The sequence below is a fragment of the Mycteria americana genome, chromosome 7 (genome assembly GCF_035582795.1).
Source record: "Mycteria americana isolate JAX WOST 10 ecotype Jacksonville Zoo and Gardens chromosome 7, USCA_MyAme_1.0, whole genome shotgun sequence".
Lineage (NCBI taxonomy): Eukaryota > Metazoa > Chordata > Aves > Ciconiiformes > Ciconiidae > Mycteria > Mycteria americana.
In genome coordinates this window covers 27,946,627-27,970,192 of record NC_134371.1, presented here as the reverse complement: position 1 = coordinate 27,970,192, position 23,566 = coordinate 27,946,627, and the positions used below count along the sequence as shown (strand labels likewise).

General features: G+C 74.4%; 22 non-coding genes across 22 annotated transcripts; all 22 read right to left on the bottom strand.

Moving 5' to 3' along the window:
• Positions 1–136: 136 nt before the first annotated feature.
• On the bottom strand, positions 137–255 carry LOC142413272 (5S ribosomal RNA). The gene has a single exon (XR_012776734.1). It is a non-coding gene; the product is annotated as a 5S ribosomal RNA (ribosomal RNA).
• A 966-nt stretch (positions 256–1,221) lies between these two features.
• On the bottom strand, positions 1,222–1,340 carry LOC142413269 (5S ribosomal RNA). The gene has a single exon (XR_012776733.1). It is a non-coding gene; the product is annotated as a 5S ribosomal RNA (ribosomal RNA).
• A 957-nt stretch (positions 1,341–2,297) lies between these two features.
• LOC142413268 (5S ribosomal RNA) lies at positions 2,298–2,416 on the bottom strand. Its single transcript, XR_012776732.1, has one exon. It is a non-coding gene; the product is annotated as a 5S ribosomal RNA (ribosomal RNA).
• Positions 2,417–3,374: 958 nt separating this feature from the next.
• Positions 3,375–3,493, bottom strand: LOC142413266 (5S ribosomal RNA). Its single transcript, XR_012776730.1, has one exon. It is a non-coding gene; the product is annotated as a 5S ribosomal RNA (ribosomal RNA).
• Positions 3,494–4,458: 965 nt separating this feature from the next.
• On the bottom strand, positions 4,459–4,577 carry LOC142413265 (5S ribosomal RNA). Its single transcript, XR_012776729.1, has one exon. It is a non-coding gene; the product is annotated as a 5S ribosomal RNA (ribosomal RNA).
• A 958-nt stretch (positions 4,578–5,535) lies between these two features.
• Positions 5,536–5,654, bottom strand: LOC142413264 (5S ribosomal RNA). The gene has a single exon (XR_012776728.1). It is a non-coding gene; the product is annotated as a 5S ribosomal RNA (ribosomal RNA).
• Positions 5,655–6,619: 965 nt separating this feature from the next.
• Positions 6,620–6,738, bottom strand: LOC142413295 (5S ribosomal RNA). The gene has a single exon (XR_012776757.1). It is a non-coding gene; the product is annotated as a 5S ribosomal RNA (ribosomal RNA).
• Positions 6,739–7,703: 965 nt separating this feature from the next.
• On the bottom strand, positions 7,704–7,822 carry LOC142413263 (5S ribosomal RNA). The gene has a single exon (XR_012776727.1). It is a non-coding gene; the product is annotated as a 5S ribosomal RNA (ribosomal RNA).
• A 958-nt stretch (positions 7,823–8,780) lies between these two features.
• LOC142413262 (5S ribosomal RNA) lies at positions 8,781–8,899 on the bottom strand. Its single transcript, XR_012776726.1, has one exon. It is a non-coding gene; the product is annotated as a 5S ribosomal RNA (ribosomal RNA).
• A 967-nt stretch (positions 8,900–9,866) lies between these two features.
• LOC142413294 (5S ribosomal RNA) lies at positions 9,867–9,985 on the bottom strand. The gene has a single exon (XR_012776756.1). It is a non-coding gene; the product is annotated as a 5S ribosomal RNA (ribosomal RNA).
• Positions 9,986–10,935: 950 nt separating this feature from the next.
• Positions 10,936–11,054, bottom strand: LOC142413261 (5S ribosomal RNA). The gene has a single exon (XR_012776725.1). It is a non-coding gene; the product is annotated as a 5S ribosomal RNA (ribosomal RNA).
• A 958-nt stretch (positions 11,055–12,012) lies between these two features.
• Positions 12,013–12,131, bottom strand: LOC142413260 (5S ribosomal RNA). The gene has a single exon (XR_012776724.1). It is a non-coding gene; the product is annotated as a 5S ribosomal RNA (ribosomal RNA).
• Positions 12,132–13,096: 965 nt separating this feature from the next.
• On the bottom strand, positions 13,097–13,215 carry LOC142413259 (5S ribosomal RNA). Its single transcript, XR_012776723.1, has one exon. It is a non-coding gene; the product is annotated as a 5S ribosomal RNA (ribosomal RNA).
• Positions 13,216–14,180: 965 nt separating this feature from the next.
• LOC142413290 (5S ribosomal RNA) lies at positions 14,181–14,299 on the bottom strand. The gene has a single exon (XR_012776752.1). It is a non-coding gene; the product is annotated as a 5S ribosomal RNA (ribosomal RNA).
• Positions 14,300–15,256: 957 nt separating this feature from the next.
• Positions 15,257–15,375, bottom strand: LOC142413250 (5S ribosomal RNA). The gene has a single exon (XR_012776714.1). It is a non-coding gene; the product is annotated as a 5S ribosomal RNA (ribosomal RNA).
• Positions 15,376–16,333: 958 nt separating this feature from the next.
• On the bottom strand, positions 16,334–16,452 carry LOC142413239 (5S ribosomal RNA). The gene has a single exon (XR_012776703.1). It is a non-coding gene; the product is annotated as a 5S ribosomal RNA (ribosomal RNA).
• Positions 16,453–17,417: 965 nt separating this feature from the next.
• On the bottom strand, positions 17,418–17,536 carry LOC142413302 (5S ribosomal RNA). The gene has a single exon (XR_012776764.1). It is a non-coding gene; the product is annotated as a 5S ribosomal RNA (ribosomal RNA).
• Positions 17,537–18,494: 958 nt separating this feature from the next.
• Positions 18,495–18,613, bottom strand: LOC142413288 (5S ribosomal RNA). Its single transcript, XR_012776750.1, has one exon. It is a non-coding gene; the product is annotated as a 5S ribosomal RNA (ribosomal RNA).
• Positions 18,614–19,578: 965 nt separating this feature from the next.
• Positions 19,579–19,697, bottom strand: LOC142413289 (5S ribosomal RNA). The gene has a single exon (XR_012776751.1). It is a non-coding gene; the product is annotated as a 5S ribosomal RNA (ribosomal RNA).
• Positions 19,698–20,655: 958 nt separating this feature from the next.
• Positions 20,656–20,774, bottom strand: LOC142413291 (5S ribosomal RNA). Its single transcript, XR_012776753.1, has one exon. It is a non-coding gene; the product is annotated as a 5S ribosomal RNA (ribosomal RNA).
• Positions 20,775–21,739: 965 nt separating this feature from the next.
• Positions 21,740–21,858, bottom strand: LOC142413280 (5S ribosomal RNA). The gene has a single exon (XR_012776742.1). It is a non-coding gene; the product is annotated as a 5S ribosomal RNA (ribosomal RNA).
• A 958-nt stretch (positions 21,859–22,816) lies between these two features.
• Positions 22,817–22,935, bottom strand: LOC142413267 (5S ribosomal RNA). The gene has a single exon (XR_012776731.1). It is a non-coding gene; the product is annotated as a 5S ribosomal RNA (ribosomal RNA).
• Positions 22,936–23,566: the final 631 nt, after the last annotated feature.

Below are 23,566 nucleotides of genomic sequence, written 5' to 3'. Positions count from 1 at the left end.
CGCGCGAGCCCCACCTACCCCTGCCCCACCGCAACCACCCACAGCAACACACGCAGGGGGCCCCACACGCTCCTCCCCTCCCCAACACCCCAACACCAAAACGGGGGCTGCCCCCGCGCCCCCGACCCCCGGCAAAAGCCTACAGCACCCGGTATTCCCAGGCGGTCTCCCATCCAAGTACTAACCGGGCCCGACCCTGCTTAGCTTCCGAGATCAGACGAGATCGGGCGTTCTCAGGGTGGTATGGCCGTAGGCACCCCCTCCCCCGACAACAGCCCTCTCGCCTCCCCGACGCCACGCTCCCCACCCACGCTACAGCCCCCCAAACACCCACCCCACGCCCGACGCACGACCCACAACAACGCCCAGCGCACCGCCGGCACCCACAACACCACCCGCGCCTACCCCCCCCGACACCGCACCCGCTGCCCCGACGACACCCAACGACCACCACCACCCACGACAACACCCGCGCGCGCCCCCACAAAACAACAGCCCCGCTGCCCCGACGACAGCCCTCTCACGCAAAGGCCACCACCACACAGCCCCGCGCTACGCACACCCCCGCCCGCGGACCGCGGCGCCCGCCACCCCGAATCGCGCCCGCCACGCCACCGCCAGCCACAGCGACACCCGCACCTTCCCCCGCAAACACCAGCCCCCCCGCCCCGCCAACGGCCCTCTCGCCCAACGCCCGCCGCGCTCCCACCCCGCGCCGGAGGCCCACCCACCCACGGCCCGGGGCGCCCCGCCGCCCCGCTACGTGACCCACAGCGCCGCCGTGACCCACAGCCACACCCCCACCTGGCCCCCCAAACACCACACCCCCGGACCCACCAACAGCCCTTCTCGCCCAACCCCAACAACGCTCCCAGCCCGCCCCACGGCCCCACCGCCCCACGGGCCACGACGCCAGGCCAGACGACGGACGCCTGCCCCCCCCTCCACCGCCCGCAGCGACACACGCACGTGCCCCCCCCCCCCCCCAAACACCCCGCCCCCTGCCCCGACAACAGCCCTCGCGCCCAACCGCCGCCCTCCTCCCACCCCGCCCCACCGACCCTCCGACCCACGGGCCGGGGCCACGCGCGAGCCCCACCTACCCCTGCCCCACCGCAACCACCCACAGCAACACACGCAGGGGGCCCCACACGCTCCTCCCCTCCCCAACACCCCAACACCAAAACGGGGGCTGCCCCCGCGCCCCTGACCCCCGGCAAAAGCCTACAGCACCCGGTATTCCCAGGCGGTCTCCCATCCAAGTACTAACCGGGCCCGACCCTGCTTAGCTTCCGAGATCAGACGAGATCGGGCGTTCTCAGGGTGGTATGGCCGTAGGCACCCCCTCCCCCGACAACAGCCCTCTCGCCTCCCCGACGCCACGCTCCCCACCCACGCTACAGCCCCCCAAACACCCACCCCACGCCCGACGCGCGACCCACAACAACGCCCAGCGCACCGCCGACACCCACAGCAGCACCCGCGCCTACCCCCCCCGACACCGCACCCGCTGCCCCGACGACACCCAACGACCACCACCACCCACGACAACACCCGCGCGCGCCCCCACAAAACAACAGCCCCGCTGCCCCGACGACAGCCCTCTCACGCAAAGGCCACCACCACACAGCCCCGCGCTACGCACACCCCCGCCCGCGGACCGCGGCGCCCGCCACCCCGACTCGCGCCCGCCACGCCACCGCCAGCCACAGCGACACCCGCACCTTCCCCCGCAAACACCAGCCCCCCCGCCCCGCCAACGGCCCTCTCGCCCAACGCCCGCCGCGCTCCCACCCCGCACCGCAGGCCCACCCACCCACGGCCCGGGGCGCCCCGCCGCCCCGCTACGTGACCCACAGCGCCGCCGTGACCCACAGCCACACCCCCACCTGGCCCCCCAAACACCACACCCCCGGACCCACCAACAGCCCTTCTCGCCCAACCCCAACAACGCTCCCAGCCCGCCCCACGGCCCCACCGCCCCACGGGCCACGACGCCAGGCCAGACGACGGACGCCTGCCCCCCCCTCCACCGCCCGCAGCGACACACGCACGTGCCCCCCCCCCCCCAAACACCCCGCCCCCTGCCCCGACAACAGCCCTCGCGCCCAACCGCCGCCCTCCTCCCACCCCGCCCCACCGACCCTCCGACCCACGGGCCGGGGCCACGCGCGAGCCCCACCTACCCCTGCCCCACCGCAACCACCCACAGCAACACACGCAGGGGGCCCCACACGCTCCTCCCCTCCCCAACACCCCAACACCAAAACGGGGGCTGCCCCCGCGCCCCCGGCAAAAGCCTACAGCACCCGGTATTCCCAGGCGGTCTCCCATCCAAGTACTAACCGGGCCCGACCCTGCTTAGCTTCCGAGATCAGACGAGATCGGGCGTTCTCAGGGTGGTATGGCCGTAGGCACCCCCTCCCCCGACAACAGCCCTCTCGCCTCCCCGACGCCACGCTCCCCACCCACGCTACAGCCCCCCAAACACCCACCCCACGCCCGACGCACGACCCACAACAACGCCCAGCGCACCGCCGGCACCCACAACACCACCCGCGCCTACCCCCCCCGACACCGCACCCGCTGCCCCGACGACACCCAACGACCACCACCACCCACGACGACACCCGCGCGCGCCCCCACAAAACAACAGCCCCGCTGCCCCGACGACAGCCCTCTCGCGCAAAGGCCACCACCACACAGCCCCGCGCTACGCACACCCCCGCCCGCGGACCGCGGCGCCCGCCACCCCGACTCGCGCCCGCCACGCCACCGCCAGCCACAGCGACACCCGCACCTTCCCCCGCAAACACCAGCCCCCCCGCCCCGCCAACGGCCCTCTCGCCCAACGCCCGCCGCGCTCCCACCCCGCGCCGCAGGTCCACCCACCCACGGCCCGGGGCGCCCCGCCGCCCCGCTACGTGACCCACAGCGCCCCCGTGACCCACAGCCACACCCCCACCTGGCCCCCCAAACACCACACCCCCGGACCCACCAACAGCCCTTCTCGCCCAACCCCAACAACGCTCCCAGCCCGCCCCACGGCCCCACCGCCCCACGGGCCACGACGCCAGGCCAGACGACGGACGCCTGCCACCCCCTCCACCGCCCGCAGCGACACACGCACGTGCCCCCCCCACCCCCCAAACACCCCGCCCCTGCCCCGACAACAGCCCTCGCGCCCAACCGCCGCCCTCCTCCCACCCCGCCCCACCGACCCTCCGACCCACGGGCCGGGGCCACGCGCGAGCCCCACCTACCCCTGCCCCACCGCAACCACCCACAGCAACACACGCAGGGGGCCCCACACGCTCCTCCCCTCCCCAACACCCCAACACCAAAACGGGGGCTGCCCCCGCGCCCCCGGCAAAAGCCTACAGCACCCGGTATTCCCAGGCGGTCTCCCATCCAAGTACTAACCGGGCCCGACCCTGCTTAGCTTCCGAGATCAGACGAGATCGGGCGTTCTCAGGGTGGTATGGCCGTAGGCACCCCCTCCCCCGACAACAGCCCTCTCGCCTCCCCGACGCCACGCTCCCCACCCACGCTACAGCCCCCCAAACACCCACCCCACGCCCGACGCACGACCCACAACAACGCCCAGCGCACCGCCGGCACCCACAACACCACCCGCGCCTACCCCCCCCGACACCGCACCCACTGCCCCGACGACACCCAACGACCACCACCACCCACGACAACACCCGCGCGCGCCCCCACAAAACAACAGCCCCGCTGCCCCGACGACAGCCCTCTCGCGCAAAGGCCACCACCACACAGCCCCGCGCTACGCACACCCCCGCCCGCGGACCGCGGCGCCCGCCACCCCGAATCGCGCCCGCCACGCCACCGCCAGCCACAGCGACACCCGCACCTTCCCCCGCAAACACCGGCCCCCCCGCCCCGCCAACGGCCCTCTCGCCCAACGCCCGCCGCGCTCCCACCCCGCGCCGCAGGCCCACCCACCCACGGCCCGGGGCGCCCCGCCGCCCCGCTACGTGACCCACAGCGCCCCCGTGACCCACAGCCACACCCCCACCTGGCCCCCCAAACACCACACCCCCGGACCCACCAACAGCCCTTCTCGCCCAACCCCAACAACGCTCCCAGCCCGCCCCACGGCCCCACCGCCCCACGGGCCACGACGCCAGGCCAGACGACGGACGCCTGCCCCCCCCTCCACCGCCCGCAGCGACACACGCACGTGCCCCCCCCACCCCCCAAACACCCCGCCCCTGCCCCGACAACAGCCCTCGCGCCCAACCGCCGCCCTCCTCCCACCCCGCCCCACCGACCCTCCGACCCACGGGCCGGGGCCACGCGCGAGCCCCACCTACCCCTGCCCCACCGCAACCACCCACAGCAACACACGCAGGGGGCCCCACACGCTCCTCCCCTCCCCAACACCCCAACACCAAAACGGGGGCTGCCCCCGCGCCCCCGACCCCCGGCAAAAGCCTACAGCACCCGGTATTCCCAGGCGGTCTCCCATCCAAGTACTAACCGGGCCCGACCCTGCTTAGCTTCCGAGATCAGACGAGATCGGGCGTTCTCAGGGTGGTATGGCCGTAGGCACCCCCTCCCCCGACAACAGCCCTCTCGCCTCCCCGACGCCACGCTCCCCACCCACGCTACAGCCCCCCAAACACCCACCCCACGCCCGACGCACGACCCACAACAACGCCCAGCGCACCGCCGGCACCCACAACACCACCCGCGCCTACCCCCCCCGACACCGCACCCGCTGCCCCGACGACACCCAACGACCACCACCACCCACGACGACACCCGCGCGCGCCCCCACAAAACAACAGCCCCGCTGCCCCGACGACAGCCCTCTCACGCAAAGGCCACCACCACACAGCCCCGCGCTACGCACACCCCCGCCCGCGGACCGCGGCGCCCGGCACCCCGAATCGCGCCCGCCACGCCACCGCCAGCCACAGCGACACCCGCACCTTCCCCCGCAAACACCAGCCCCCCCGCCCCGCCAACGGCCCTCTCGCCCAACGCCCGCCGCGCTCCCACCCCGCGCCGGAGGCCCACCCACCCACGGCCCGGGGCGCCCCGCCGCCCCGCTACGTGACCCACAGCGCCCCCGTGACCCACAGCCACACCCCCACCTGGCCCCCCAAACACCACACCCCCGGACCCACCAACAGCCCTTCTCGCCCAACCCCAACAACGCTCCCAGCCCGCCCCACGGCCCCACCGCCCCACGGGCCACGACGCCAGGCCAGACGACGGACGCCTGCCCCCCCCTCCACCGCCCGCAGCGACACACGCACGTGCCCCCCCCACCCCCCAAACACCCCGCCCCTGCCCCGACAACAGCCCTCGCGCCCAACCGCCGCCCTCCTCCCACCCCGCCCCACCGACCCTCCGACCCACGGGCCGGGGCCACGCGCGAGCCCCACCTACCCCTGCCCCACCGCAACCACCCACAGCAACACACGCAGGGGGCCCCACACACTCCTCCCCTCCCCAACACCCCAACACCAAAACGGGGGCTGCCCCCGCGCCCCCGGCAAAAGCCTACAGCACCCGGTATTCCCAGGCGGTCTCCCATCCAAGTACTAACCGGGCCCGACCCTGCTTAGCTTCCGAGATCAGACGAGATCGGGCGTTCTCAGGGTGGTATGGCCGTAGGCACCCCCTCCCCCGACAACAGCCCTCTCGCCTCCCCGACGCCACGCTCCCCACCCACGCTACAGCCCCCCAAACACCCACCCCACGCCCGACGCACGACCCACAACAACGCCCAGCGCACCGCCGGCACCCACAACACCACCCGCGCCTACCCCCCCCGACACCGCACCCGCTGCCCCGACGACACCCAACGACCACCACCACCCACGACAACACCCGCGCGCGCCCCCACAAAACAACAGCCCCGCTGCCCCGACGACAGCCCTCTCACGCAAAGGCCACCACCACACAGCCCCGCGCTACGCACACCCCCGCCCGCGGACCGCGGCGCCCGCCACCCCGAATCGCGCCCGCCACGCCACCGCCAGCCACAGCGACACCCGCACCTTCCCCCGCAAACACCGGCCCCCCCGCCCCGCCAACGGCCCTCTCGCCCAACGCCCGCCGCGCTCCCACCCCGCGCCGCAGGCCCACCCACCCACGGCCCGGGGCGCCCCGCCGCCCCGCTACGTGACCCACAGCGCCCCCGTGACCCACAGCCACACCCCCACCTGGCCCCCCAAACACCACACCCCCGGACCCACCAACAGCCCTTCTCGCCCAACCCCAACAACGCTCCCAGCCCGCCCCACGGCCCCACCGCCCCACGGGCCACGACGCCAGCCCAGACGACGGACGCCTGCCCCCCCCTCCACCGCCCGCAGCGACACACGCACGTGCCCCCCCCACCCCCCAAACACCCCGCCCCTGCCCCGACAACAGCCCTCGCGCCCAACCGCCGCCCTCCTCCCACCCCGCCCCACCGACCCTCCGACCCACGGGCCGGGGCCACGCGCGAGCCCCACCTACCCCTGCCCCACCGCAACCACCCACAGCAACACACGCAGGGGGCCCCACACGCTCCTCCCCTCCCCAACACCCCAACACCAAAACGGGGGCTGCCCCCGCGCCCCCGACCCCCGGCAAAAGCCTACAGCACCCGGTATTCCCAGGCGGTCTCCCATCCAAGTACTAACCGGGCCCGACCCTGCTTAGCTTCCGAGATCAGACAAGATCGGGCGTTCTCAGGGTGGTATGGCCGTAGGCACCCCCTCCCCCGACAACAGCCCTCTCGCCTCCCCGACGCCACGCTCCCCACCCACGCTACAGCCCCCCAAACACCCACCCCACGCCCGACGCACGACCCACAACAACGCCCAGCGCACCGCCGGCACCCACAACACCACCCGCGCCTACCCCCCCCGACACCGCACCCGCTGCCCCGACGACACCCAACGACCACCACCACCCACGACAACACCCGCGCGCGCCCCCACAAAACAACAGCCCCGCTGCCCCGACGACAGCCCTCTCACGCAAAGGCCACCACCACACAGCCCCGCGCTACGCACACCCCCGCCCGCGGACCGCGGCGCCCGGCACCCCGAATCGCGCCCGCCACGCCACCGCCAGCCACAGCGACACCCGCACCTTCCCCCGCAAACACCAGCCCCCCCGCCCCGCCAACGGCCCTCTCGCCCAACGCCCGCCGCGCTCCCACCCCGCGCCGCAGGCCCACCCACCCACGGCCCGGGGCCCCCCGCCGCCCCGCTACGTGACCCACAGCGCCGCCGTGACCCACAGCCACACCCCCACCTGGCCCCCCAAACACCACACCCCCGGACCCACCAACAGCCCTTCTCGCCCAACCCCAACAACGCTCCCAGCCCGCCCCACGGCCCCACCGCCCCACGGGCCACGACGCCAGGCCAGACGACGGACGCCTGCCCCCCCCTCCACCGCCCGCAGCGACACACGCACGTGCCCCCCCCACCCCCCAAACACCCCGCCCCTGCCCCGACAACAGCCCTCGCGCCCAACCGCCGCCCTCCTCCCACCCCGCCCCACCGACCCTCCGACCCACGGGCCGGGGCCACGCGCGAGCCCCACCTACCCCTGCCCCACCGCAACCACCCACAGCAACACACGCAGGGGGCCCCACACGCTCCTCCCCTCCCCAACACCCCAACACCAAAACGGGGGCTGCCCCCGCGCCCCCGACCCCCGGCAAAAGCCTACAGCACCCGGTATTCCCAGGCGGTCTCCCATCCAAGTACTAACCGGGCCCGACCCTGCTTAGCTTCCGAGATCAGACGAGATCGGGCGTTCTCAGGGTGGTATGGCCGTAGGCACCCCCTCCCCCGACAACAGCCCTCTCGCCTCCCCGACGCCACGCTCCCCACCCACGCTACAGCCCCCCAAACACCCACCCCACGCCCGACGCACGACCCACAACAACGCCCAGCGCACCGCCGGCACCCACAACACCACCCGCGCCTACCCCCCCCGACACCGCACCCGCTGCCCCGACGACACCCAACGACCACCACCACCCACGACGACACCCGCGCGCGCCCCCACAAAACAACAGCCCCGCTGCCCCGACGACAGCCCTCTCACGCAAAGGCCACCACCACACAGCCCCGCGCTACGCACACCCCCGCCCGCGGACCGCGGCGCCCACCACCCCGAATCGCGCCCGCCACGCCACCGCCAGCCACAGCGACACCCGCACCTTCCCCCGCAAACACCAGCCCCCCCGCCCCGCCAACGGCCCTCTCGCCCAACGCCCGCCGCGCTCCCACCCCGCGCCGCAGGCCCACCCACCCACGGCCCGGGGCGCCCCGCCGCCCCGCTACGTGACCCACAGCGCCCCCGTGACCCACAGCCACACCCCCACCTGGCCCCCCAAACACCACACCCCCGGACCCACCAACAGCCCTTCTCGCCCAACCCCAACAACGCTCCCAGCCCGCCCCACGGCCCCACCGCCCCACGGGCCACGACGCCAGGCCAGACGACGGACGCCTGCCCCCCCCTCCACCGCCCGCAGCGACACACGCACGTGCCCCCCCCACCCCCCAAACACCCCGCCCCTGCCCCGACAACAGCCCTCGCGCCCAACCGCCGCCCTCCTCCCACCCCGCCCCACCGACCCTCCGACCCACGGGCCGGGGCCACGCGCGAGCCCCACCTACCCCTGCCCCACCGCAACCACCCACAGCAACACACGCAGGGGGCCCCACACACTCCTCCCCTCCCCAACACCCCAACACCAAAACGGGGGCTGCCCCCGCGCCCCCGGCAAAAGCCTACAGCACCCGGTATTCCCAGGCGGTCTCCCATCCAAGTACTAACCGGGCCCGACCCTGCTTAGCTTCCGAGATCAGACGAGATCGGGCGTTCTCAGGGTGGTATGGCCGTAGGCACCCCCTCCCCCGACAACAGCCCTCTCGCCTCCCCGACGCCACGCTCCCCACCCACGCTACAGCCCCCCAAACACCCACCCCACGCCCGACGCACGACCCACAACAACGCCCAGCGCACCGCCGGCACCCACAACACCACCCGCGCCTACCCCCCCCGACACCGCACCCGCTGCCCCGACGACACCCAACGACCACCACCACCCACGACAACACCCGCGCGCGCCCCCACAAAACAACAGCCCCGCTGCCCCGACGACAGCCCTCTCACGCAAAGGCCACCACCACACAGCCCCGCGCTACGCACACCCCCGCCCGCGGACCGCGGCGCCCGGCACCCCGAATCGCGCCCGCCACGCCACCGCCAGCCACAGCGACACCCGCACCTTCCCCCGCAAACACCGGCCCCCCCCGCCCCGCCAACGGCCCTCTCGCCCAACGCCCGCCGCGCTCCCACCCCGCGCCGCAGGCCCACCCACCCACGGCCCGGGGCGCCCCGCCGCCCCGCTACGTGACCCACAGCGCCCCCGTGACCCACAGCCACACCCCCACCTGGCCCCCCAAACACCACACCCCCGGACCCACCAACAGCCCTTCTCGCCCAACCCCAACAACGCTCCCAGCCCGCCCCACGGCCCCACCGCCCCACGGGCCACGACGCCAGGCCAGACGACGGACGCCTGCCCCCCCCCTCCACCGCCCGCAGCGACACACGCACGTGCCCCCCCCACCCCCCAAACACCCCGCCCCTGCCCCGACAACAGCCCTCGCGCCCAACCGCCGCCCTCCTCCCACCCCGCCCCACCGACCCTCCGACCCACGGGCCGGGGCCACGCGCGAGCCCCACCTACCCCTGCCCCACCGCAACCACCCACAGCAACACACGCAGGGGGCCCCACACGCTCCTCCCCTCCCCAACACCCCAACACCAAAACGGGGGCTGCCCCCGCGCCCCCGACCCCCGGCAAAAGCCTACAGCACCCGGTATTCCCAGGCGGTCTCCCATCCAAGTACTAACCGGGCCCGACCCTGCTTAGCTTCCGAGATCAGACAAGATCGGGCGTTCTCAGGGTGGTATGGCCGTAGGCACCCCCTCCCCCGACAACAGCCCTCTCGCCTCCCCGACGCCACGCTCCCCACCCACGCTACAGCCCCCCAAACACCCACCCCACGCCCGACGCACGACCCACAACAACGCCCAGCGCACCGCCGGCACCCACAACACCACCCGCGCCTACCCCCCCCGACACCGCACCCGCTGCCCCGACGACACCCAACGACCACCACCACCCACGACAACACCCGCGCGCGCCCCCACAAAACAACAGCCCCGCTGCCCCGACGACAGCCCTCTCACGCAAAGGCCACCACCACACAGCCCCGCGCTACGCACACCCCCGCCCGCGGACCGCGGCGCCCGCCACCCCGAATCGCGCCCGCCACGCCACCGCCAGCCACAGCGACACCCGCACCTTCCCCCGCAAACACCAGCCCCCCCGCCCCGCCAACGGCCCTCTCGCCCAACGCCCGCCGCGCTCCCACCCCGCGCCGCAGGCCCACCCACCCACGGCCCGGGGCGCCCCGCCGCCCCGCTACGTGACCCACAGCGCCCCCGTGACCCACAGCCACACCCCCACCTGGCCCCCCAAACACCACACCCCCGGACCCACCAACAGCCCTTCTCGCCCAACCCCAACAACGCTCCCAGCCCGCCCCACGGCCCCACCGCCCCACGGGCCACGACGCCAGCCCAGACGACGGACGCCTGCCCCCCCCTCCACCGCCCGCAGCGACACACGCACGTGCCCCCCCCACCCCCCAAACACCCCGCCCCTGCCCCGACAACAGCCCTCGCGCCCAACAGCCGCCCTCCTCCCACCCCGCCCCACCGACCCACGGGCCGGGGCCACGCGCGAGCCCCACCTACCCCTGCCCCACCGCAACCACCCACAGCAACACACGCAGGGGGCCCCACACGCTCCTCCCCTCCCCAACACCCCAACACCAAAACGGGGGCTGCCCCCGCGCCCCCGACAAAAGCCTACAGCACCCGGTATTCCCAGGCGGTCTCCCATCCAAGTACTAACCGGGCCCGACCCTGCTTAGCTTCCGAGATCAGACGAGATCGGGCGTTCTCAGGGTGGTATGGCCGTAGGCACCCCCTCCCCCGACAACAGCCCTCTCGCCTCCCCGACGCCACGCTCCCCACCCACGCTACAGCCCCCCAAACACCCACCCCACGCCCGACGCACGACCCACAACAACGCCCAGCGCACCGCCGGCACCCACAACACCACCCGCGCCTACCCCCCCCGACACCGCACCCGCTGCCCCGACGACACCCAACGACCACCACCACCCACGACAACACCCGCGCGCGCCCCCACAAAACAACAGCCCCGCTGCCCCGACGACAGCCCTCTCACGCAAAGGCCACCACCACACAGCCCCGCGCTACGCACACCCCCGCCCGCGGACCGCGGCGCCCGCCACCCCGAATCGCGCCCGCCACGCCACCGCCAGCCACAGCGACACCCGCACCTTCCCCCGCAAACACCAGCCCCCCCGCCCCGCCAACGGCCCTCTCGCCCAACGCCCGCCGCGCTCCCACCCCGCACCGCAGGCGCACCCACCCACGGCCCGGGGCCCCCCGCCGCCCCGCTACGTGACCCACAGCGCCGCCGTGACCCACAGCCACACCCCCACCTGGCCCCCCAAACACCACACCCCCGGACCCACCAACAGCCCTTCTCGCCCAACCCCAACAACGCTCCCAGCCCGCCCCACGGCCCCACCGCCCCACGGGCCACGACGCCAGGCCAGACGACGGACGCCTGCTCCCCCCTCCACCGCCCGCAGCGACACACGCACGTGCCCCCCCCACCCCCCAAACACCCCGCCCCTGCCCCGACAACAGCCCTCGCGCCCAACCGCCGCCCTCCTCCCACCCCGCCCCACCGACCCTCCGACCCACGGGCCGGGGCCACGCGCGAGCCCCACCTACCCCTGCCCCACCGCAACCACCCACAGCAACACAGGCAGGGGGCCCCACACGCTCCTCCCCTCCCCAACACCCCAACACCAAAACGGGGGCTGCCCCCGCGCCCCCGGCAAAAGCCTACAGCACCCGGTATTCCCAGGCGGTCTCCCATCCAAGTACTAACCGGGCCCGACCCTGCTTAGCTTCCGAGATCAGACGAGATCGGGCGTTCTCAGGGTGGTATGGCCGTAGGCACCCCCTCCCCCGACAACAGCCCTCTCGCCTCCCCGACGCCACGCTCCCCACCCACGCTACAGCCCCCCAAACACCCACCCCACGCCCGACGCACGACCCACAACAACGCCCAGCGCACCGCCGGCACCCACAACACCACCCGCGCCTACCCCCCCCGACACCGCACCCGCTGCCCCGACGACACCCAACGACCACCACCACCCACGACAACACCCGCGCGCGCCCCCACAAAACAACAGCCCCGCTGCCCCGACGACAGCCCTCTCACGCAAAGGCCACCACCACACAGCCCCGCGCTACGCACACCCCCGCCCGCGGACCGCGGCGCCCGCCACCCCGACTCGCGCCCGCCACGCCACCGCCAGCCACAGCGACACCCGCACCTTCCCCCGCAAACACCAGCCCCCCCGCCCCGCCAACGGCCCTCTCGCCCAACGCCCGCCGCGCTCCCACCCCGCGCCGCGGGCGCACCCACCCACGGCCCGGGGCGCCCCGCCGCCCCGCTACGTGACCCACAGCGCCGCCGTGACCCACAGCCACACCCCCACCTGGCCCCCCAAACACCACACCCCCGGACCCACCAACAGCCCTTCTCGCCCAACCCCAACAACGCTCCCAGCCCGCCCCACGGCCCCACCGCCCCACGGGCCACGACGCCAGGCCAGACGACGGACGCCTGCCACCCCCTCCACCGCCCGCAGCGACACACGCACGTGCCCCCCCCACCACCCAAACACCCCGCCCCTGCCCCGACAACAGCCCTCGCGCCCAACCGCCGCCCTCCTCCCACCCCGCCCCACCGACCCTCCGACCCACGGGCCGGGGCCACGCGCGAGCCCCACCTACCCCTGCCCCACCGCAACCACCCACAGCAACACACGCAGGGGGCCCCACACGCTCCTCCCCTCCCCAACACCCCAACACCAAAACGGGGGCTGCCCCCGCGCCCCCGACCCCCGGCAAAAGCCTACAGCACCCGGTATTCCCAGGCGGTCTCCCATCCAAGTACTAACCGGGCCCGACCCTGCTTAGCTTCCGAGATCAGACGAGATCGGGCGTTCTCAGGGTGGTATGGCCGTAGGCACCCCCTCCCCCGACAACAGCCCTCTCGCCTCCCCGACGCCACGCTCCCCACCCACGCTACAGCCCCCCAAACACCCACCCCACGCCCGACGCACGACCCACAACAACGCCCAGCGCACCGCCGGCACCCACAACACCACCCGCGCCTACCCCCCCCGACACCGCACCCGCTGCCCCGACGACACCCAACGACCACCACCACCCACGACAACACCCGCGCGCGCCCCCACAAAACAACAGCCCCGCTGCCCCGACGACAGCCCTCTCACGCAAAGGCCACCACCACACAGCCCCGCGCTACGCACACCCCCGCCCGCGGACCGCGGCGCCCGCCACCCCGAATCGCGCCCGCCACGCCACCGCCAGCCACAGCGACACCCGCACCTTCCCCCGCAAACACCAGCCCCCCCGCCCCGCCAACGGCCCTCTCGCCCAACGCCCGCCGCGCTCCCACCCCGCACCGCAGGCCCACCCACCCACGGCCCGGGGCGCCCCGCCGCCCCGCTACGTGACCCACAGCGCCGCCGTGACCCACAGCCACACCCCCACCTGGCCCCCCAAACACCACACCCCCGGACCCACCAACAGCCCTTCTCGCCCAACCCCAACAACGCTCCCAGCCCGCCCCACGGCCCCACCGCCCCACGGGCCACGACGCCAGGCCAGACGACGGACGCCTGCCACCCCCTCCACCGCCCGCAGCGACACACGCACGTGCCCCCCCCACCACCCAAACACCCCGCCCCTGCCCCGACAACAGCCCTCGCGCCCAACCGCCGCCCTCCTCCCACCCCGCCCCACCGACCCTCCGACCCACGGGCCGGGGCCACGCGCGAGCCCCACCTACCCCTGCCCCACCGCAACCACCCACAGCAACACACGCAGGGGGCCCCACACGCTCCTCCCCTCCCCAACACCCCAACACCAAAACGGGGGCTGCCCCCGCGCCCCCGACCCCCGGCAAAAGCCTACAGCACCCGGTATTCCCAGGCGGTCTCCCATCCAAGTACTAACCGGGCCCGACCCTGCTTAGCTTCCGAGATCAGACGAGATCAGGCGTTCTCAGGGTGGTATGGCCGTAGGCACCCCCTCCCCCGACAACAGCCCTCTCGCCTCCCCGACGCCACGCTCCCCACCCACGCTACAGCCCCCCAAACACCCACCCCACGCCCGACGCACGACCCACAACAACGCCCAGCGCACCGCCGGCACCCACAACACCACCCGCGCCTACCCCCCCCGACACCGCACCCGCTGCCCCGACGACACCCAACGACCACCACCACCCACGACGACACCCGCGCGCGCCCCCACAAAACAACAGCCCCGCTGCCCCGACGACAGCCCTCTCACGCAAAGGCCACCACCACACAGCCCCGCGCTACGCACACCCCCGCCCGCGGACCGCGGCGCCCGCCACCCCGACTCGCGCCCGCCACGCCACCGCCAGCCACAGCGACACCCGCACCTTCCCCCGCAAACACCGGCCCCCCCGCCCCGCCAACGGCCCTCTCGCCCAACGCCCGCCGTGCTCCCACCCCGCGCCGCAGGCCCACCCACCCACGGCCCGGGGCGCCCCGCCGCCCCGCTACGTGACCCACAGCGCCGCCGTGACCCACAGCCACACCCCCACCTGGCCCCCCAAACACCACACCCCCGGACCCACCAACAGCCCTTCTCGCCCAACCCCAACAACGCTCCCAGCCCGCCCCACGGCCCCACCGCCCCACGGGCCACGACGCCAGGCCAGACGACGGACGCCTGCCCCCCCCTCCACCGCCCGCAGCGACACACGCACGTGCCCCCCCCCCCCCAAACACCCCGCCCCCTGCCCCGACAACAGCCCTCGCGCCCAACCGCCGCCCTCCTCCCACCCCGCCCCACCGACCCTCCGACCCACGGGCCGGGGCCACGCGCGAGCCCCACCTACCCCTGCCCCACCGCAACCACCCACAGCAACACACGCAGGGGGCCCCACACGCTCCTCCCCTCCCCAACACCCCAACACCAAAACGGGGGCTGCCCCCGCGCCCCCGGCAAAAGCCTACAGCACCCGGTATTCCCAGGCGGTCTCCCATCCAAGTACTAACCGGGCCCGACCCTGCTTAGCTTCCGAGATCAGACGAGATCGGGCGTTCTCAGGGTGGTATGGCCGTAGGCACCCCCTCCCCCGACAACAGCCCTCTCGCCTCCCCGACGCCACGCTCCCCACCCACGCTACAGCCCCCCAAACACCCACCCCACGCCCGACGCACGACCCACAACAACGCCCAGCGCACCGCCGGCACCCACAACACCACCCGCGCCTACCCCCCCCGACACCGCACCCGCTGCCCCGACGACACCCAACGACCACCACCACCCACGACGACACCCGCGCGCGCCCCCACAAAACAACAGCCCCGCTGCCCCGACGACAGCCCTCTCGCGCAAAGGCCACCACCACACAGCCCCGCGCTACGCACACCCCCGCCCGCGGACCGCGGCGCCCGCCACCCCGACTCGCGCCCGCCACGCCACCGCCAGCCACAGCGACACCCGCACCTTCCCCCGCAAACACCAGCCCCCCCGCCCCGCCAACGGCCCTCTCGCCCAACGCCCGCCGCGCTCCCACCCCGCGCCGCAGGTCCACCCACCCACGGCCCGGGGCGCCCCGCCGCCCCGCTACGTGACCCACAGCGCCCCCGTGACCCACAGCCACACCCCCACCTGGCCCCCCAAACACCACACCCCCGGACCCACCAACAGCCCTTCTCGCCCAACCCCAACAACGCTCCCAGCCCGCCCCACGGCCCCACCGCCCCACGGGCCACGACGCCAGCCCAGACGACGGACGCCTGCCCCCCCCTCCACCGCCCGCAGCGACACACGCACGTGCCCCCCCCACCCCCCAAACACCCCGCCCCTGCCCCGACAACAGCCCTCGCGCCCAACCGCCGCCCTCCTCCCACCCCGCCCCACCGACCCTCCGACCCACGGGCCGGGGCCACGCGCGAGCCCCACCTACCCCTGCCCCACCGCAACCACCCACAGCAACACACGCAGGGGGCCCCACACGCTCCTCCCCTCCCCAACACCCCAACACCAAAACGGGGGCTGCCCCCGCGCCCCCGGCAAAAGCCTACAGCACCCGGTATTCCCAGGCGGTCTCCCATCCAAGTACTAACCGGGCCCGACCCTGCTTAGCTTCCGAGATCAGACGAGATCGGGCGTTCTCAGGGTGGTATGGCCGTAGGCACCCCCTCCCCCGACAACAGCCCTCTCGCCTCCCCGACGCCACGCTCCCCACCCACGCTACAGCCCCCCAAACACCCACCCCACGCCCGACGCACGACCCACAACAACGCCCAGCGCACCGCCGGCACCCACAACACCACCCGCGCCTACCCCCCCCGACACCGCACCCACTGCCCCGACGACACCCAACGACCACCACCACCCACGACGACACCCGCGCGCGCCCCCACAAAACAACAGCCCCGCTGCCCCGACGACAGCCCTCTCGCGCAAAGGCCACCACCACACAGCCCCACGCTACGCACACCCCCGCCCGCGGACCGCGGCGCCCGCCACCCCGACTCGCGCCCGCCACGCCACCGCCAGCCACAGCGACACCCGCACCTTCCCCCGCAAACACCAGCCCCCCCGCCCCGCCAACGGCCCTCTCGCCCAACGCCCGCCGCGCTCCCACCCCGCGCCGCAGGCCCACCCACCCACGGCCCGGGGCGCCCCGCCGCCCCGCTACGTGACCCACAGCGCCCCCGTGACCCACAGCCACACCCCCACCTGGCCCCCCAAACACCACACCCCCGGACCCACCAACAGCCCTTCTCGCCCAACCCCAACAACGCTCCCAGCCCGCCCCACGGCCCCACCGCCCCACGGGCCACGACGCCAGGCCAGACGACGGACGCCTGCCACCCCCTCCACCGCCCGCAGCGACACACGCACGTGCCCCCCCCCCCCCCCAAACACCCCGCCCCTGCCCCGACAACAGCCCTCGCGCCCAACCGCCGCCCTCCTCCCACCCCGCCCCACCGACCCTCCGACCCACGGGCCGGGGCCACGCGCGAGCCCCACCTACCCCTGCCCCACCGCAACCACCCACAGCAACACACGCAGGGGGCCCCACACGCTCCTCCCCTCCCCAACACCCCAACACCAAAACGGGGGCTGCCCCCGCGCCCCCGACCCCCGGCAAAAGCCTACAGCACCCGGTATTCCCAGGCGGTCTCCCATCCAAGTACTAACCGGGCCCGACCCTGCTTAGCTTCCGAGATCAGACGAGATCGGGCGTTCTCAGGGTGGTATGGCCGTAGGCAGCCCCTCCCCCGACAACAGCCCTCTCGCCTCCCCGACGCCACGCTCCCCACCCACGCTACAGCCCCCCAAACACCCACCCCACGCCCGACGCGCGACCCACAACAACGCCCAGCGCACCGCCGGCACCCACAACACCACCCGCGCCTACCCCCCCCGACACCGCACCCACTGCCCCGACGACACCCAACGACCACCACCACCCACGACAACACCCGCGCGCGCCCCCACAAAACAACAGCCCCGCTGCCCCGACGACAGCCCTCTCGCGCAAAGGCCACCACCACACAGCCCCACGCTACGCACACCCCCGCCCGCGGACCGCGGCGCCCGCCACCCCGACTCGCGCCCGCCACGCCACCGCCAGCCACAGCGACACCCGCACCTTCCCCCGCAAACACCAGCCCCCCCGCCCCGCCAACGGCCCTCTCGCCCAACGCCCGCCGCGCTCCCACCCCGCGCCGCAGGCCCACCCACCCACGGCCCGGGGCGCCCCGCCGTCCCGCTACGTGACCCACAGCGCCGCCGTGACCCACAGCCACACCCCCACCTGGCCCCCCAAACACCACACCCCCGGACCCACCAACAGCCCTTCTCGCCCAACCCCAACAACGCTCCCAGCCCGCCCCACGGCCCCACCGCCCCACGGGCCACGACGCCAGCCCAGACGACGGACGCCTGCCCCCCCCTCCACCGCCCGCAGCGACACACGCACGTGCCCCCCCCACCCCCCAAACACCCCGCCCCTGCCCCGACAACAGCCCTCGCGCCCAACCGCCGCCCTCCTCCCACCCCGCCCCACCGACCCTCCGACCCACGGGCCGGGGCCACGCGCGAGCCCCACCTACCCCTGCCCCACCGCAACCACCCGCAGCAACACACGCAGGGGGCCCCACACGCTCCTCCCCTCCCCAACACCCCAACACCAAAACAGGGGCTGCCCCCGCGCCCCCGGCAAAAGCCTACAGCACCCGGTATTCCCGGGCGGTCTCCCATCCAAGTACTAACCGGGCCCGACCCTGCTTAGCTTCCGAGATCAGACGAGATCGGGCGTTCTCAGGGTGGTATGGCCGTAGGCACCCCCTCCCCCGACAACAGCCCTCTCGCCTCCCCGACGCCACGCTCCCCACCCACGCTACAGCCCCCCAAACACCCACCCCACGCCCGACGCACGACCCACAACAACGCCCAGCGCACCGCCGGCACCCACAACACCACCCGCGCCTACCCCCCCCGACACCGCACCCGCTGCCCCGACGACACCCAACGACCACCACCACCCACGACAACACCCGCGCGCGCCCCCACAAAACAACAGCCCCGCTGCCCCGACGACAGCCCTCTCGCGCAAAGGCCACCACCACACAGCCCCGCGCTACGCACACCCCCGCCCGCGGACCGCGGCGCCCGCCACCCCGAATCGCGCCCGCCACGCCACCGCCAGCCACAGCGACACCCGCACCTTCCCCCGCAAACACCGGCCCCCCCGCCCCGCCAACGGCCCTCTCGCCCAACGCCCGCCGCGCTCCCACCCCGCGCCGCAGGCCCACCCACCCACGGCCCGGGGCGCCCCGCCGCCCCGCTACGTGACCCACAGCGCCCCCGTGACCCACAGCCACACCCCCACCTGGCCCCCCAAACACCACACCCCCGGACCCACCAACAGCCCTTCTCGCCCAACCCCAACAACGCTCCCAGCCCGCCCCACGGCCCCACCGCCCCACGGGCCACGACGCCAGCCCAGACGACGGACGCCTGCCCCCCCCTCCACCGCCCGCAGCGACACACGCACGTGCCCCCCCCACCCCCCAAACACCCCGCCCCTGCCCCGACAACAGCCCTCGCGCCCAACCGCCGCCCTCCTCCCACCCCGCCCCACCGACCCTCCGACCCACGGGCCGGGGCCACGCGCGAGCCCCACCTACCCCTGCCCCACCGCAACCACCCACAGCAACACACGCAGGGGGCCCCACACGCTCCTCCCCTCCCCAACACCCCAACACCAAAACGGGGGCTGCCCCCGCGCCCCCGACCCCCGGCAAAAGCCTACAGCACCCGGTATTCCCAGGCGGTCTCCCATCCAAGTACTAACCGGGCCCGACCCTGCTTAGCTTCCGAGATCAGACGAGATCGGGCGTTCTCAGGGTGGTATGGCCATAGGCACCCCCTCCCCCGACAACAGCCCTCTCGCCTCCCCGACGCCACGCTCCCCACCCACGCTACAGCCCCCCAAACACCCACCCCACGTCCGACGCACGACCCACAACAACGCCCAGCGCACCGCCGGCACCCACAACACCACCCGCGCCTACCCCCCCCGACACCGCACCCGCTGCCCCGACGACACCCAACGACCACCACCACCCACGACGACACCCGCGCGCGCCCCCACAAAACAACAGCCCCGCTGCCCCGACGACAGCCCTCTCACGCAAAGGCCACCACCACACAGCCCCGCGCTACGCACACCCCCGCCCGCGGACCGCGGCGCCCACCACCCCGAATCGCGCCCGCCACGCCACCGCCAGCCACAGCGACACCCGCACCTTCCCCCGCAAACACCAGCCCCCCCGCCCCGCCAACGGCCCTCTCGCCCAACGCCCGCCGCGCTCCCACCCCGCGCCGCAGGCCCACCCACCCACGGCCCGGGGCGCCCCGCCGCCCCGCTACGTGACCCACAGCGCCCCCGTGACCCACAGCCACACCCCCACCTGGCCCCCCAAACACCACACCCCCGGACCCACCAACAGCCCTTCTCGCCCAACCCCAACAACGCTCCCAGCCCGCCCCACGGCCCCACCGCCCCACGGGCCACGACGCCAGGCCAGACGACGGACGCCTGCCCCCCCCTCCACCGCCCGCAGCGACACACGCACGTGCCCCCCCCACCCCCCAAACACCCCGCCCCTGCCCCGACAACAGCCCTCGCGCCCAACCGCCGCCCTCCTCCCACCCCGCCCCACCGACCCTCCGACCCACGGGCCGGGGCCACGCGCGAGCCCCACCTACCCCTGCCCCACCGCAACCACCCACAGCAACACACGCAGGGGGCCCCACACACTCCTCCCCTCCCCAACACCCCAACACCAAAACGGGGGCTGCCCCCGCGCCCCCGGCAAAAGCCTACAGCACCCGGTATTCCCAGGCGGTCTCCCATCCAAGTACTAACCGGGCCCGACCCTGCTTAGCTTCCGAGATCAGACGAGATCGGGCGTTCTCAGGGTGGTATGGCCGTAGGCACCCCCTCCCCCGACAACAGCCCTCTCGCCTCCCCGACGCCACGCTCCCCACCCACGCTACAGCCCCCCAAACACCCACCCCACGCCCGACGCACGACCCACAACAACGCCCAGCGCACCGCCGGCACCCACAACACCACCCGCGCCTACCCCCCCCGACACCGCACCCGCTGCCCCGACGACACCCAACGACCACCACCACCCACGACAACACCCGCGCGCGCCCCCACAAAACAACAGCCCCGCTGCCCCGACGACAGCCCTCTCACGCAAAGGCCACCACCACACAGCCCCGCGCTACGCACACCCCCGCCCGCGGACCGCGGCGCCCGCCACCCCGAATCGCGCCCGCCACGCCACCGCCAGCCACAGCGACACCCGCACCTTCCCCCGCAAACACCGGCCCCCCCGCCCCGCCAACGGCCCTCTCGCCCAACGCCCGCCGCGCTCCCACCCCGCGCCGCAGGCCCACCCACCCACGGCCCGGGGCGCCCCGCCGCCCCGCTACGTGACCCACAGCGCCCCCGTGACCCACAGCCACACCCCCACCTGGCCCCCCAAACACCACACCCCCGGACCCACCAACAGCCCTTCTCGCCCAACCCCAACAACGCTCCCAGCCCGCCCCACGGCCCCACCGCCCCACGGGCCACGACGCCAGCCCAGACGACGGACGCCTGCCCCCCCCTCCACCGCCCGCAGCGACACACGCACGTGCCCCCCCCACCCCCCAAACACCCCGCCCCTGCCCCGACAACAGCCCTCGCGCCCAACCGCCGCCCTCCTCCCACCCCGCCCCACCGACCCTCCGACCCACGGGCCGGGGCCACGCGCGAGCCCCACCTACCCCTGCCCCACCGCAACCACCCACAGCAACACACGCAGGGGGCCCCACACGCTCCTCCCCTCCCCAACACCCCAACACCAAAACGGGGGCTGCCCCCGCGCCCCCGACCCCCGGCAAAAGCCTACAGCACCCGGTATTCCCAGGCGGTCTCCCATCCAAGTACTAACCGGGCCCGACCCTGCTTAGCTTCCGAGATCAGACGAGATCGGGCGTTCTCAGGGTGGTATGGCCGTAGGCACCCCCTCCCCCGACAACAGCCCTCTCGCCTCCCCGACGCCACGCTCCCCACCCACGCTACAGCCCCCCAAACACCCACCCCACGCCCGACGCACGACCCACAACAACGCCCAGCGCACCGCCGGCACCCACAACACCACCCGCGCCTACCCCCCCCGACACCGCACCCGCTGCCCCGACGACACCCAACGACCACCACCACCCACGACAACACCCGCGCGCGCCCCCACAAAACAACAGCCCCGCTGCCCCGACGACAGCCCTCTCACGCAAAGGCCACCACCACACAGCCCCGCGCTACGCACACCCCCGCCCGCGGACCGCGGCGCCCGCCACCCCGAATCGCGCCCGCCACGCCACCGCCAGCCACAGCGACACCCGCACCTTCCCCCGCAAACACCAGCCCCCCCGCCCCGCCAACGGCCCTCTCGCCCAACGCCCGCCGCGCTCCCACCCCGCGCCGCAGGCCCACCCACCCACGGCCCGGGGCCCCCCGCCGCCCCGCTACGTGACCCACAGCGCCCCCGTGACCCACAGCCACACCCCCACCTGGCCCCCCAAACACCACACCCCCGGACCCACCAACAGCCCTTCTCGCCCAACCCCAACAACGCTCCCAGCCCGCCCCACGGCCCCACCGCCCCACGGGCCACGACGCCAGGCCAGACGACGGACGCCTGCCCCCCCCTCCACCGCCCGCAGCGACACACGCACGTGCCCCCCCCACCCCCCAAACACCCCGCCCCTGCCCCGACAACAGCCCTCGCGCCCAACCGCCGCCCTCCTCCCACCCCGCCCCACCGACCCTCCGACCCACGGGCCGGGGCCACGCGCGAGCCCCACCTACCCCTGCCCCACCGCAACCACCCACAGCAACACACGCAGGGGGCCCCACACACTCCTCCCCTCCCCAACACCCCAACACCAAAACGGGGGCTGCCCCCGCGCCCCCGGCAAAAGCCTACAGCACCCGGTATTCCCAGGCGGTCTCCCATCCAAGTACTAACCGGGCCCGACCCTGCTTAGCTTCCGAGATCAGACGAGATCGGGCGTTCTCAGGGTGGTATGGCCGTAGGCACCCCCTCCCCCGGCAACAGCCCTCTCGCCTCCCCGACGCCACGCTCCCCACCCACGCTACAGCCCCCCAAACACCCACCCCACGCCCGACGCACGACCCACAACAACGCCCAGCGCACCGCCGGCACCCACAACACCACCCGCGCCTACCCCCCCCGACACCGCACCCGCTGCCCCGACGACACCCAACGACCACCACCACCCACGACAACACCCGCGCGCGCCCCCACAAAACAACAGCCCCGCTGCCCCGACGACAGCCCTCTCACGCAAAGGCCACCACCACACAGCCCCGCGCTACGCACACCCCCGCCCGCGGACCGCGGCGCCCGCCACCCCGAATCGCGCCCGCCACGCCACCGCCAGCCACAGCGACACCCGCACCTTCCCCCGCAAACACCGGCCCCCCCGCCCCGCCAACGGCCCTCTCGCCCAACGCCCGCCGCGCTCCCACCCCGCGCCGCAGGCCCACCCACCCACGGCCCGGGGCGCCCCGCCGCCCCGCTACGTGACCCACAGCGCCCCCGTGACCCACAGCCACACCCCCACCTGGCCCCCCAAACACCACACCCCCGGACCCACCAACAGCCCTTCTCGCCCAACCCCAACAACGCTCCCAGCCCGCCCCACG